At 34.7% G+C, this 14,643-nt stretch overlaps 1 long non-coding RNA gene across 1 annotated transcript; it reads right to left on the reverse strand.

Moving 5' to 3' along the window:
• Positions 1-1,778: 1,778 nt before the first annotated feature.
• LOC121268582 lies at positions 1,779-2,418 on the reverse strand. Its single transcript, XR_005941190.1, has 2 exons — positions 2,249-2,418; positions 1,779-2,144 (listed from the first exon to the last, which is right to left on the reverse strand). It is a non-coding gene; the product is annotated as an uncharacterized LOC121268582 (long non-coding RNA).
• Between the last annotated feature and the right edge of the window lie 12,225 nt (positions 2,419-14,643).

Consider the following 14,643-nt stretch of genomic DNA (forward strand, 5'->3'; position numbering starts at 1 on the left):
AGGTGCGAAGCTAGACCTTAGTCATTACGAAGCCACAGTCACTGTCGTTACCCGTGGTGTGGCAAAGGGAGCCAGAGTGTTCGGATTGTGCATAGGGGAGACCATGGTGCATGCATAATAAAATGGATATCGTTACAAATTAGAAATGTGATTTTTGGCGTGAGTGATTTCTCTGTGAAATTCGTTGGAAAAAAATATATATACAAATGAGTTTGCATAAATCTCAAATCTCTTTTCATGTATTCGGTGTGATTGTATGATTTTTTTTGTTAGTATTCTTTGTTGTTAATCTGTGATTTTATTTGCTGAGATTGTGAAATCTCACTGTAGTGTTCTCACCTGTGGTTCTGTTCCATGGGATTATAGACTTTCTTGCAAATGACAGATATGAGTATGGAGGATCGACCTCACCTAAGGAGTGACAACTTGGGATTTTTTTTCCATTTGAAGTATCATTGGACTTTATGTTATTTATCCGGTCGGATGACTACATTAATTATACGGAGGATTTCTTTGTTGGAAGTGTATTTAATTTTTTGGCACTACAGGTTTTGGACTGCCTTTTTATTTCCGCTGCGTTTTTAAATTGCACACTTTTATAATGTATGCTTGCACACACACTTATTTCCACTTAGCGCCTGGGGTGTGTGACTCGATTGGGCCAGCACCCCAGCATCACGACTCCCGCCAAATCACACGTGAGGGTTGAAGGCGTCACATTTATAATATTTTTGTTTAATTTTTTCTCTTTCATTTTCTAAACCTTCATAAAATATCTTAACTAAAAGTATTTACTACTATTTACAAATCATCGAATCTCATTATCCAAATCAGGCCTTAGATACTGTTTGGTTACATATATGAGATAAAATTAAAGTTAAATAAAAATATTATAAAATTAAAATATTGTTTGAATATAATTTTTTAATATAATTTTTATTTTCAAATTTTAAAAAATTGATTTTTTTTTTTTTTTTTTTTTTGTATTTTGTTTGAAAGTTTTGAAAATTTATAATGATTATGTAATAATTAGATAAAAAAAAGTTGATAAATTTAAAATGTAAAATTGAAAAGTATTTATTGAGATGAGATGAGATTCACAAACTGCTGGGCCTTAATCCATATGATTTTTAGGGTTATTATATTTTTTAGGTTTTATAGTTTTTTTTCTTTATTTTTTAACATTTCTATGAATTTTTTAGTTCTTTTGTTCTAAAAATTACTTTTATATTTTTAATATAATTTCCGAGGTGACGTATTGATGTGTATGTCAGATTTTGATCGATAGAAGTAGCAAAATGGTAGTTTTTAAAAATTAAGGAATCTAACGTGGATTCTGGGCTACTTTTTGCAAAAATTCAAATACTAAATAGAATTTCTCATTTTATAATTGAGTTTTGTTATATCAAAGAAATTTTTTATTTATTATCTATACAATATTTGATAAAAAAATAAAAAATAAAAAATCCTTTGATTTTTCTTATTATCTAACGTGTAATACGTGATGTAGAAATAAGTAGAATTTTTCTTTACAATTAACCCTTTGATTTGTTTTTACACTTCATTATTTTTAAATGTGATTGATGTGTCTTGCAACAGACATTGTTTTGGGTAGATCATTATTTTCTTTTTCTCAAGGATAAAAATAAGAATAGTCATTTAAAAATAACAAATATATACCGGATAAATAAAAGATCACGAAAGTTATTAAGAAAAAAGAAAGCATACATTCCACATAGAAAATAAGGGTGTATTGGTTGTTTGAGGGAAGAATAGAAGTCACAACTCTCGTTTAAGCAAACATAATATAACAAAAAGGCTCATACAACTTGATGGAAACATAGGCACCTTTTTACGAAGGCTTTTAGGTCTCTGATCACCAGGACCATTATACATAATATCTCATTCTTATCCTGTCCTCACATACGATCAAAGATTTAGATAATTATAAAAGTGATTGATATTTGCACAACGATCGGTCACGGACTCGAGGCTAGAGGTCCGGCCACCTTCAACCAAGACCAACTTTTAGCAATGGGGGCACCATGGCGCATGACCTGGGCCCGGTGGTGAACCATGACCAGGACTCTGAATTTTACTGTTGCTAAAGTACTCGCCGTGGTATCTCGTCTTTGGTAGTACTCCTGCAACAACTCTCAAACTATAGTTATTCTTATTCCAAAGAAAGTAAATTAATTAACAACAACTCATGGAATTAAAATGGTAACAACAAATAAACGACACTAACTGGTCGGCATGTTTGTTGATCTGGTTTCTGATGGAGCCATTAATTCAGCCGAAATTAGGAGCGCAATGAAGAGGATGGTGAGAGAAGCCCTGGGAATCATCTTGCACCAACTCCCAAGTCCTCGAGATCAGCTGGAGATATTGGTCCATTTATGATTAGCTGTATTCTACTGTTTGGAAATGAAACACGGCTCCGGAAAAGACTTTCGGGTAGATCGAAGTGGTGACATTTTTTTCCAAGCCTTACGTCATTGCGCATGGCAGTGGTGCTAATGACAAACCAAAGTAAAAGTGGTGCTCACAATCATGCACATAGCCACATATTGTAATGAACAGTGTTGCTCATAATCATGCGTTTGTAATTATATATATTTATATTATAATAAAGTAAAAGTGCCACTGAGATAACATTAAGGGTGTGTTCGTTAGTAGAGTGTATGATTTTATCATTATTTTTTATCTATTTTTTAATATTTTTTTTTACTATTTATTATTATTTAAAATTTTTTCATTACTATTTACAGATCATTTGAAATAATTTCACTACTCAAAAGCAATCAAAGACAAAGGCAAAAATGGAGAAATTCAACCTCCATGAATAGAAATTACGTAATACATGGTTTTCACTCATGAGTAGTGCTATATGTATTTATACTTTTACTCACAAGGCTCATTTTGTTAGTTTTTTTTTTTAAATTCAAATTTTAAATTTTAAATTTTAAATTTCTTGATTTTCAGCATATCAACAACTGACATGTGAAGAAATAAATTTTTTAATTACATTTACCATTTTCATTTCACTCATGTATAAGAAAAAACCTAGGGCCACCGACGTTGGGTACCGAGGATGGCCCCGACTGAGGTGGAAGTAGCCACATGGCTTTTTTTAAAATAAAAAATAAGATTTTGTTTTAGATGAAGCCACTCTCCATCTTGCTCTGAACCTCTTTTACCCAAGTCACGTCCAACAACACCACCTGCTCCAAACTACTCGATTTCGTTTGCAACCTCGACAATCCGACATCGCCTCCGTGTGTAACTGGTAGCCACCGATAGTATAGTTTTCTCCATTGTGCCTCTCTTGTTGTAGATTCGACATAAGACCCAATCATCAAGCTGCAATGGAACCCAAAAACCCAACAAATGTCACTCATTTTCACCGTACAAAGCCACTTCTACACAAATCAACAAAAACAAAGAAATTAATTGAAAATGAAAATTGAGAGAGAAATACACAACAAACTCAATCCTTAATTCAGTAACTTTTATTTAACCCAAAGTTTGTTTCTAAAGAAATTTTATATTATTATTATTATTATTATTATTATCTGCAAGCAAAACTAAAACTGAAAAATTGAAGCAAATTCTTTTCAAATTCAGCCAACCCCTTTACCAAAAATAAAGAAGGCATTGAAATTTTCTGAGATTGGATCATAAAATTCAGTTTTCTCAATTTCAAAAACTGGAAAAGGGGATACATAATCCTATAACTATCTATATGAAGAAACTGAACAAATCTAAGCCAATTGAAATGAGATGAAGCTTGACCCACGACGCAATAATAGGAACAACGAGAGACAAATAAAAATAGTGAACACAAAGTGCTTGATGAAATACCTCAACTGACGTGAAAGCATAGAGTTTGTTACTCCTTTATATAACGTGTATTACACCAATACATGAGTTATTGTACCGTTGGAGACTAAAGCTTAATAAGGTAACTTCTAAAAAATGGAAAATAAATACAATTAACGAGTTGTTGCATGAGTCAAGGTGATAGGGAGAATCTTCAATAGATCATGCTTTGGAGGTAGCCATTATAACAGCTGCTGTGAGGTGTGGGTCTTCATTTGGTAAGTTTCTTTCTGTGTTATTATGTCCCCACAAACTATGCGAGGTACGAGGTCAGGTTTGGTGTGAAGATCAAAAAGAGCAGGTCGTTCAAGCGTCTTGGTAAAAATATCAGCAAGTTGGAGAGAGACTGAGACATGCTGAGTATGAAGGAGGAGGCCAAAAGCGACATGTTCACAAAAATAGTTATAATAAATCTCGATGTGCTAGCTCCGAGCAGAAAGACAAGGTTAACTGTCATATAAAGTTCAATAATATTATCACAAAGTAAGAGTAGAGTGGAGGTGAGGTGAATGCCAAAGTAAGAATAATATCCAAGTTATAATCTCAGCAGTAGTTTGGGCCATTGCTCTATACTCAGCATTCATGCATCACATATTTTATAAGAAAAAAATGAGTAGATACTATGAGTAGAAATTTTCTTTACAACTAATCCTTTAATTTTTATTAAGAAAATGCTAATGGAATCCCTCAAAATTATTGCTCGATTATTTTAATTTTGTAATTTTTTTTTTTAAAAAAAATTGACTATTAATAAAATTATGTATTTTTTTTTTTTACTGATGTTAAAAATTATTGAAAAATAAATAAAAAAACTAAATCTAAATTTAAATACGCTAGCGGACCAGGTCGGTCGGCCGGCCGACTAGCAATACTCTATTTTTTTTTAACAATTCATTACTTTTAAAGGTGATTGACGTGTCTTGCAACGGACCTCTTTTGTGCAGATCACTTTCTCTTCAAGGAAAAAAATAAGAATAGCTATTTGAACTAGCAAATGTATATCAGATAAATAAAAGATCATGAAGGCTATTAAGAAAAAAGAAAGCGTATATACATTCAGATAAAGGCATAGTGGTTGTTTGAGGGAACAACCACTTCAAGGGACATCGGAGCACCACCCATGGTGACAGAAACTGCCGGCCGACCTAGTCCCATCGCACCCACTCCCTTCCGGGTAGCCTACCGCCGTCCGCCACCCTCGCCTCACTCTTTTCCTCTCGGTAAACATCACTCTCTCTCTCTCTCTCTCTCTCTCTCTCTCATGGTTGCACTGCCGCATGGTTCACTTCCTTCGGCGTCGCACCACCTCAGACGAGCCCCCAGTCGCGCCGCCGTGACCCCCGCCAGCAACCCAGAACCGCCGCACGTCAGCCTCCCTCTCGGTGAGTCCTCTGCCTCGCACGCGTCTCCCGTTGCCTCTGTTTCTCTACATAACGTATTAGTTGCTTTTTAGGTTTATTTCACTCAGTGCAAGTGTTTAAAGGAGATTACTTTTATACCCTTTGTAACCCCTTCCCATAGTATCTTCAGTGTTTTTAAGTACGATTACATTTATAACTTAATGTTTAAGTGTATGTTAATTTATGAATATTAATATGTCATTGTATTGAAGTTGAGTGTATTTTATTAGGTTTCTTATAAGATATAATTATTATGTTAAGAAGTAAAACTTAGTTAAGAATTTAAGTTTTATGAATTATTTTAAAATAGCTCGAGTATTCCACTATATTATTGATTAGTATTTTAGTAATTTAAATATTATGATTTATTGATTAAAGGGTTAAACAAAAGATTTGTTTGACTACCTATTAGATTGTGAATTTGATTTAGTAGGATATTAGTACATATTGTTTCCAAACAGATTTAGTGATAGTTATTATTGCATATAGGTGTCGAGTTACGAAGTGATATTCAGGAAGAAGCACAGCGAGGTAAGTAATTTGATCATAAATTAGGATCATGACAATTAGCTTATATGTATGTATTATTCAAGCCAGTTTATTGACAGCCATTATTTATAAACCGCTCATATCATATGCAAACATGTCATCCAGCATAGCATACGATCATGTCATTCCGCATCATGTTTCAGATTTAGAAATTATAATTATGTATGTATTATGTCATGCTTCTCATGTGTATAAGACACGTAAGTCATCTTAATTTCAAATGCAAGATAAGATCAGATCAGTTAATAAGATGATCATTCAGATGCATGGTACCAATGCAGTTCAGTTCAGTTCAGGGTGGTGTGCAAGCCATGAACTTAGTCGTGGTCCACCATAGTATGCTAGAATACTATCAGCGGTTCCCCTTGCTGCAGCGGGATGTGGGGCCGGTGCACAACCATGCACACAGGGTTAAGTGTGTTGGCCAGTCAGATAAATCAGTTAAATCAGTCATATAAATCAGTTAAATCAGTCAGATAAATCAGCTAAATCAGTCAGATCAGTTAAATCAGTCAGATAAATCAGTTAAATCAGTCAGATTGTGACAGAAACTGCCGGCCGTCCTAGTCCCATCGTACCCAATCCCTTCCGGGTAGCCTACCGCCGTCCGCCACCCTCGCCTCACTCTTTTCCTCTCGGTAAACATCACTCTCTCTCTCTCTCTCTCTCTCTCTCTCGGTTGCACTGCCGCATGGTTCACTTCCTCCGGCGTCGCACCACCTCAGACGAGCCCCCAGTCGCTTCCGTGACCCCCGCCAGCAACCCAGAACCGCCGCACGTCAGCCTCTCTCTCGGTGAGTCCTCTGCCTCGCACGCGTCTCCCGTTGCCTCTGTTTCTCTACATAACGTATTAGTTGCTTTTTAGGTTTATTTCACTCAGTGCAAGTGTTTAAAGGAGATTACTTTTATACCCTTTGTAACCCCTTCCCATAGTATCTTCAGTGTTTTTAAGTACGATTACATTTAGAACTTATTGTTTAAGTGTATGTTAATTTATGAATATTAATATGTCATTGTATTGAAGTTGAGTTTATTTTATTAAATAAATATATTAGTCATGAGCTCATTTTACAAGAAAGTGTTTAAAGAATTGGAAATATATTTTTAAAGTATACTTTTAAGTCTAATATTTTAGTTAATATTTCCTTTATCAATTTAGTAAGTTTTTAATAAAATTATTATGTTAAGAATATTTAATAGAATTTATTAGGTTTCTTATAAGATATAATTATTATGTTAAGAAGTAAAACTTAGTTAAGAATTTAAGTTTTATGAATTATTTTAAAATAGCTCGAGTATTCCACTATATTATAGATTAGTATTTTAGTAATTTAAATATTATGATTTATTGATTAAAGGGTTAAACAAAAGATTTGTTTGACTACCTATTAGATTGTGAATTTGATTTAGTAGGATATTAGTACATATTGTTTCCAAACAGATTTAGTGATAGTTATTATTGCATATAGGTGTCGAGTTACGAAGTGATATTCAGGAAGAAGCACAGCGAGGTAAGTAATTTGATCATAAATTAGGATCATCACAATTAGTTTATATGTATGTATTATTTAAGCCAGTTTATTGACATCCATTATTTATAAACCGCTCATATCATATGCAAACATGTCATCCAGCATAGCATACGATCATGTCATTCCGCATCATGTTTCAGATTTAGAAATTATAATTATGTATGTATTATGTCATGCATCTCATGTGTATAAGACACGTAAGCCATCTTAATTTCAAGTGCAAGATAAGATAAGATCAGTTAATAAGATGGTCATTCAGATGCATGGTACCAATGCAGTTCAGTTCAGTTCAGGGTGGTGTCCAAGCCATGAACTTAGTTGTGGTTGACCGTAGTATGCTAGAATACTATCAGCGGTTCCCCTTGCTGCAGCGGGATGTGGAGCCGGTGCACAACCTTCCACACAGGGTTAAGTGTGTTGGCCAGTCAGATAAATCAGTTAAATCAGTCAGATAAATCAGTTAAATCAGTCAGATCAGTCAGTTAACTCAGTTAAAACAGTCATACATAGCATAAGCATCAGTATGAACAGTCATGAATTTTTAAGCTCAGCATGAAAGTTGTTATGAAAATCTTATGTTTATTACGTTTACATTGTGATAGATTTCTTACTGAGTCATCGACTCATTTTAGTTTGTTTTCATGTTTTTTTAACCACCCAGGTGAAGATGATGATTACGAGCAGGCAGGCCAGGAGTAGAAGGAGCATTTATTTTTAGTTCAGACTTTCTAAAATAAACATGTTTTTATGACATGAATTTATTTTTGTTTATTTCATTTAATGTTTTGGAAGGCAGTTTTATTAGACATTTTTCCGCATAATAAAAGTTCAGTTTTTCAATTATGAAATTATGGGATCTATTACCGGATTATTTTTATGGAAAATACGTGGCACTCCTAGCCTAGGGGAAGGGGGTGTTACAATTTGGTATCAGAGCCAGGTTGATTCTGTAGACTTTGTTTTGAAAAAAAAGAAAATGTTATTTTTCTAAAGAAAATAACTTTTATAAATTTTTTCTGAAGAAAATGTTAAGTTACCTAGGATGCTCCTGGCCTGCTCGAGAGTTATTGAGATATTTTTATGGTAAGATATTTTATAGCTCTTACTAGTTAGCAGTGTTGTAGTAATGACAGTCATTATTATTATTTATGTGAATATCGAAATATTAATTCTTGGTTACATTAGATTATGGCACCTTATTCGAGGAATTTCATGTAGCATGGATATATAAAATTTTATGAGAATTATGTGTACTAGAGTTACATGTCAATTTGGTTATGACAGTGTAATTGATTGAAGGAGTGTGAAGTTGGGAAACTTTTATTTTATGATTGATAGTATATTTTGTTCATAAGAATGGATGTTGATGACTTATATTTGATGGAGTCTTATTTAATGAAATTAGGGAATGTTGTTAGTAGATTTTGGAGTTATGACGTAGATTTATATATGGTGTTTGGTATTTTGCAATGTCTGATGGAAGGTACATTATAGGTGATATGATTCTCTTGCCTAGCATGAATAGTGGACAAAAGATAATCTCATGTGTCGCTGAGTTAGATAACAATAGAGCTATTGAAAGAAATTGTGAAGTCAATATATTTTTGAGGTACAAGAATTTAAGGTTTACGAGTAGAAGATGATTTAAGTATACGTATGGCTTAGACATGCACATTAAAGTTTTAATGATTAGGTCGGCATTATTAGAGAATAGCACCAAATGTCAAGGTTTGATCTGGAAGTTTAATTGATGTTGTTATGCTTATAATTGGAGATGTAGGCACATGATCATTGTGGTATTTCATTTTTTTTAGAATTTTAGAATCGAGACATTTTAGAGACCTGAACTTTGGAGAATCTTAGGTTATGATTTATTTGAGGTTACTATTGCATGTTGAGAATTTTAATTATATTTATGTGGAGTTAAGGTAACCGTCTAGTGAAATTATTATTATTAGGCTTATAATCCAACCCATTATCAAGGTTTACATTTTTAGGAGAATATGTGAAGTTTAAGAATAAGTATTGAGTGACTAAAGATCTAGAAATGATAGGTTCGACTAAATGATCGACGATCTAAATTATAAACATGGAAATAATGCGATGGGCAAGTATATAGGTTGCTTGAAGTACTAGCAAATTCCGAGGACGGAATTTTTATAAGGAGGGAAGTTTGTAACAACCCGACCCAAAAATTAGGATATAAGATAAATTTTATGTATTTTTTTCTTATAGTTATAAATATTATTATTATTATTTGAATTTTAAATATCATTTCTTCCTATCCCAACCCGTTAGCAACAACCTCACACTCATCCTTATCCCTTAAATTGATAAATTCGAATCCTATTAGGAGACGAACTCGTATGAGAAAACCCTACCATAGTTTTTCCTCTATAAAAGCTCACGAACCCTCTTATTAAATACACCACAAACCAGATCCATGCACCCAACCACTATACACCACCCTCACCGACAGTTCCTCCATGTCGAGACCCCACAGAAAACTGCCATGCATCACGCTGCCATGCACATGCCCCTCATGCACGAAAGCAGCCCTGTTTTGCACCCATCGAACAAAGAATCGTCAGCGACAACCATAAAAGGCCACGACTCAACGACGGAGCCACCGCAGTGACTCCACTACGCAGACCATGCATGACCGCAAGAACCACCAGGGCACGCCGCCAGCCTCCACAGAAGACATCGGCAGTGGATCTTTGGCCGTATACTTCTACTACCGTCACCAACCACTTCAAGGGACATCGGAGCACCTCCCACGGTGACAGAAACTGCCGGCCGTCCTAGTCCCGTCGCACCCACTCCCTTCCGGGTAGCCTACCGCCGTCCGCCACCCTCGCCTCACTCTTTTCCTCTCAGTAAACATCACTCTCTCTCTCTCTCTCTCTCTCTCTCTCTCTCTCGGTTGCACTGCCGCATGGTTCACTTCCTTCGGCGTCGCACCACCTCAGACGAGCCCCCAGTCGCGCCGCCGTGACCCCCGCCAGCAACCCAGAACCGCCGCACATCAGCCTCTCTCTCGGTGAGTCCTCTGCCTCGCACGCGTCTCCCGTTGCCTCTGTTTCTCTACATAACGTATTAGTTGCTTTTTAGGTTTATTTCGCTCAGTGCAAGTGTTTAAAGGAGATTACATTTATACCCTTTGTAACCCCTTCCCATAGTATCTTCAGTGTTTTTAAGTACGATAACATTTAGAACTTATTGTTTAAGTGTATGTTAATTTATGAATATTAATATGTCATTGTATTGAAGTTGAGTTTATTTTATTAAATAAATATATTAGTCATGAGCTCATTTTACAAGAAAGTGTTTAAAGAATTGGAAATATATTTTTAAAGTATACTTTTAAGTCTAATATTTTAGTTAATATTTCCTTTATCAATTTAGTAAGTTTTTAATAAAATTAGTATGTTAAGAATATCTAATAGAATTTATTCGGTTTCTTATAAGATATAATTATTATGTTAAGAAGTAAAACTTAGTTAAGAATTTAAGTTTTATGAATTATTTTAAAATAGCTCGAGTATTCCACTATATTATAAATTAGTATTTTAGTAATTTACATATTATGATTTATTGATTAAAGGGATAAACAAAAGATTTGTTTGACTACCTATTAGATTGTGAATTTGATTTAGTAGGATATTAGTACATATTGTTTCCAAACAGATTTAGTGATAGTTATTATTGCGTATAGGTGTCGAGTTACGAAGTGATATTCAGGAAGAAGCACAGCGAGGTAAGTAATTTGATCGTAAATTAGGATCATCACAATTAGCTTATATGTACGTATTATTCAAGCCAGTTTATTGACAACCATTATTTATAAACCGCTCATATCATATGCAAACATGTCATCCAGCATAGCATACGATCATGTCATTCCGCATCATGTTTCAGATTTAGAAATTATAATTATGTATGTATTATGTCATGCATCTCATGTGTATAAGACACGTAAGTCATCTTAAATTTCAAGTGCAAGATAAGATCAGATCAATTAATAAGATGGTCATTCAGATGCATGGTACCAATGCAGTTCAGTTCAGTTCAGGGTGGTGTGCAAGCCATGAACTTAGTCGTGGTCCACCATGGTATGCTAGAATACTATCAGCGGTTCCCCTTGCTGCAGCGGGATGTGGGGCCGGTGCACAACCTTGCACACAGGGTTAAGTGTGTTGGCCAGTCAGATAAAGCAGTTAAATCAGTCAGATAAATCAGTTAAATCAGTTCGATCAGTCAGTTAACTCAATTAAAACAGTCATACATAGCATAAGCATCAGTACGAACAGTCATGAATTTTTAAGCTCAGTATGAAAGTTGTTATGAAAATCTTATGTTTATTACGTTTACGTTGTGATAGATTTCTTACTGAGTCATTGACTCATTTTAGTTTGTTTTCATGTTTTTTTAACCACCCAGGTGAAGATGATGATTACGAGCAGGCAGGCCAGGAGTAGAATGAGCATTTATTTTTAGTTCAGACTTTCTAAAATAAACATGTTTTTATGACATGAATTTATTTCAGTTTATTTCATTTAATGTTTTGGAAGACAGTTTTATTAGATATTTTTCCGCATAATAAAAGTTCAGTTTTTCAATTATGAAATTATGGGATCTATTACTGGATTATTTTTATGGAAAATACGTGGCACTCTTAGCCTACGGGAAGGGGGTGTTACAGTAGTACTCCTGCAACAACTCCGAAACTATAGTTATTCTTATTCCAAAGAAAGTAAATTAATTAACAACAACTCATGAAATTAAAATGGTAACAACAAATAAACGACACTAACTGGTCGGCATGTTTGTTGATCTGGTTTCTGATGGAGCCATTATTTCAGCCGAAATTAGGAGCGCAATGAAGAGGATGGTGAGAGAAGCCCTGGGAATCATCTTGCTCCAACTCCCCAAGTCCTCGAGATTAGCTGGAAATATTGGTCCATTTATGATTAGCTGTATTCTACTGTTTGGAAATGATCTTCACCAATGATAAACCATATTGGTTGCATGCCATTTCAGAAAAAGCTGTTACGCTATATAATACTGTTCTGAAAAAGACTTTCGTGTCAAAGAGATTGAAATTGTGACATTTTTTTCCAAGTCTTACGTCAATGCACATGACTAGACTTATGTAGATTTTTTTATTTTATAACGATTTAACCCTTGATTCAAATTAGGAATCAACAATGCAAAATACAATAGTAGTCTACTGTCAACCAGAAATGAACAATACAATACACCATAATTAAGTTTCAACATTTATTAAAATTCTATTAAAATTAACATTTGGACAACTATTCCACCTTTGAAGAGCATTCCCAATGTAGCGGGCATGTCTCGCTAGTATATGTGCGGCTTCATTACTTTGTCTTTCTACACGTAAAATTTTAATTTCAAAATAAGAGGTCCATGTGATGATAACGAACCAGACCCATTTTTAATGGCTTCAACAACATTCCACCAAACCCCTTTCAAAATTAAACTGTAAAACCTCATGCCAACTCCATTTGCAAGCTTCTCAATGTTGCTAAAGATTCAATTTCATCCACCACAAAGACATCATCTCCCTTTCGACTTAAAACAAAAAGCATCATTCCCACATCATCTCTAAGTATAATACCCACTCCAACCATAGCTTCAGGGTGACGTTCTGTCTTGATCAGGAAAGTAAATGATGTAGTTTCGTGAAGGAATGAGTCCAAAATGCAGGACCCCCTTCTTCTCCCTGACTTTCGCACAACTCAGTTGTGGCGCCCCTAGCCCTCGCTTGGGATTGGAATGTGACTATAAAGTCGGGACATGCAACTCAGGACTACATACCCCTCATACATGACACATAAAATGCAATGCACCTATGTATACTAGCAGTATGTAATAAATCGCAGTGGAATAAGTCTTTTAAATGTTATACCAAAATAAAACTAATATCCCAACTTCTTCATTCATAGCTTTAAATCGTACTTCTTAGCGATGGAGTATCAAGCTCCTTATTTAGACTTTAACAAAAAAAGTATTGTCTAAAAAGGCCATAAAAAAGAAATCATTAAAGCATATTTCTATTCTCAGCTATCTCCAAGAAGGTCATGACTAGATCCGTTTTTCCCTCCGGGTTGAGCTCATCATTTGCCTTCATGATTATCCTAAGGGCAGGTTTGGGGGGTGAGATGAGAATTTTGTGTTTTGTTTGAGAGTTTAAAATATTGTGTTTTAATATTATTATTGTATTGAAATTTGAAAAATGTGAATTGAGATTTGAAAAAGTTGAATTGTTTATTATATTTTGTATGAGGATTTGAAAAAGGTGTAATGATGAGATGAGATGAGATGAGAATTTTGTGTCTCATCCCATCCCCCAAACCTGCCCTAACTCTCTACTCCTGGTCTTGCTAAACGTTCTACCATTCCAGGTTGGGAATGGTAGTAAAAACTACCACGATAAGATTTCGAGAAATCTCAGTAAGTAAACACGCATCATACCACAGTTAACACAAGCATACAAGATGTATATCATGAAATGCGTGCATGAACATGTACTTAACTTATGCACTTGACTAAAACTTTACTTATGTACTTGACCATTTTCGAAAGACTTGTAACAAAGACTTTAACTTTTCAGAAAAACCTCTTAACTTACTTTTCAGAAAAACCTCTTAACTTTCTTATTCACATTAATTTTAATCGAACTTGTCTTATCAGAACATATCACAATATTTGCATTGAGTGATCCTTATCATATCACGAGATTTTCATCAAGTGAACCTTATCATATCACGAGATTTTCATCAAGTGATCATTGTCTTATGAGCTCTTATACTTGTTCAGAGGGTGGACACAACACGATTCCCCTTAGCACCGCATGTTCCTGCTAGTTACCACACTATTAATGTACACCTTGATGAATACGTCATAAACATAGATTCATATTAACTCGACCTTACTTTGTCAGGTTACATGCCTTATGCACCCACTAGCGTTAGGCACTTTCTCGCTCTGACATCCTTTGAAAATAATCCATTCGAGACTCGTCAATGATACTTTATCAATCCAAGAGGTACCACTCTATTCTTAAGCACTTTAGAGTGGACAGAGGAGTTCCACTAGGACATTCTCCCACCCTGGCACTTGGGGTCGTGATAAAACTTATAAACTCTTTTGTTTGAAAATACTTTCTTTGAAAACACTTTTCCCCCAAATGCATGTGACATGAGACTTATAACATACGTACTTACACTTGACATATGATATGTGAAATGCCG

This window comes from Juglans microcarpa x Juglans regia, chromosome 1D (genome assembly GCF_004785595.1).
Source record: "Juglans microcarpa x Juglans regia isolate MS1-56 chromosome 1D, Jm3101_v1.0, whole genome shotgun sequence".
In the NCBI taxonomy this organism is placed as follows: Eukaryota; Viridiplantae; Streptophyta; class Magnoliopsida; order Fagales; family Juglandaceae; genus Juglans; species Juglans microcarpa x Juglans regia.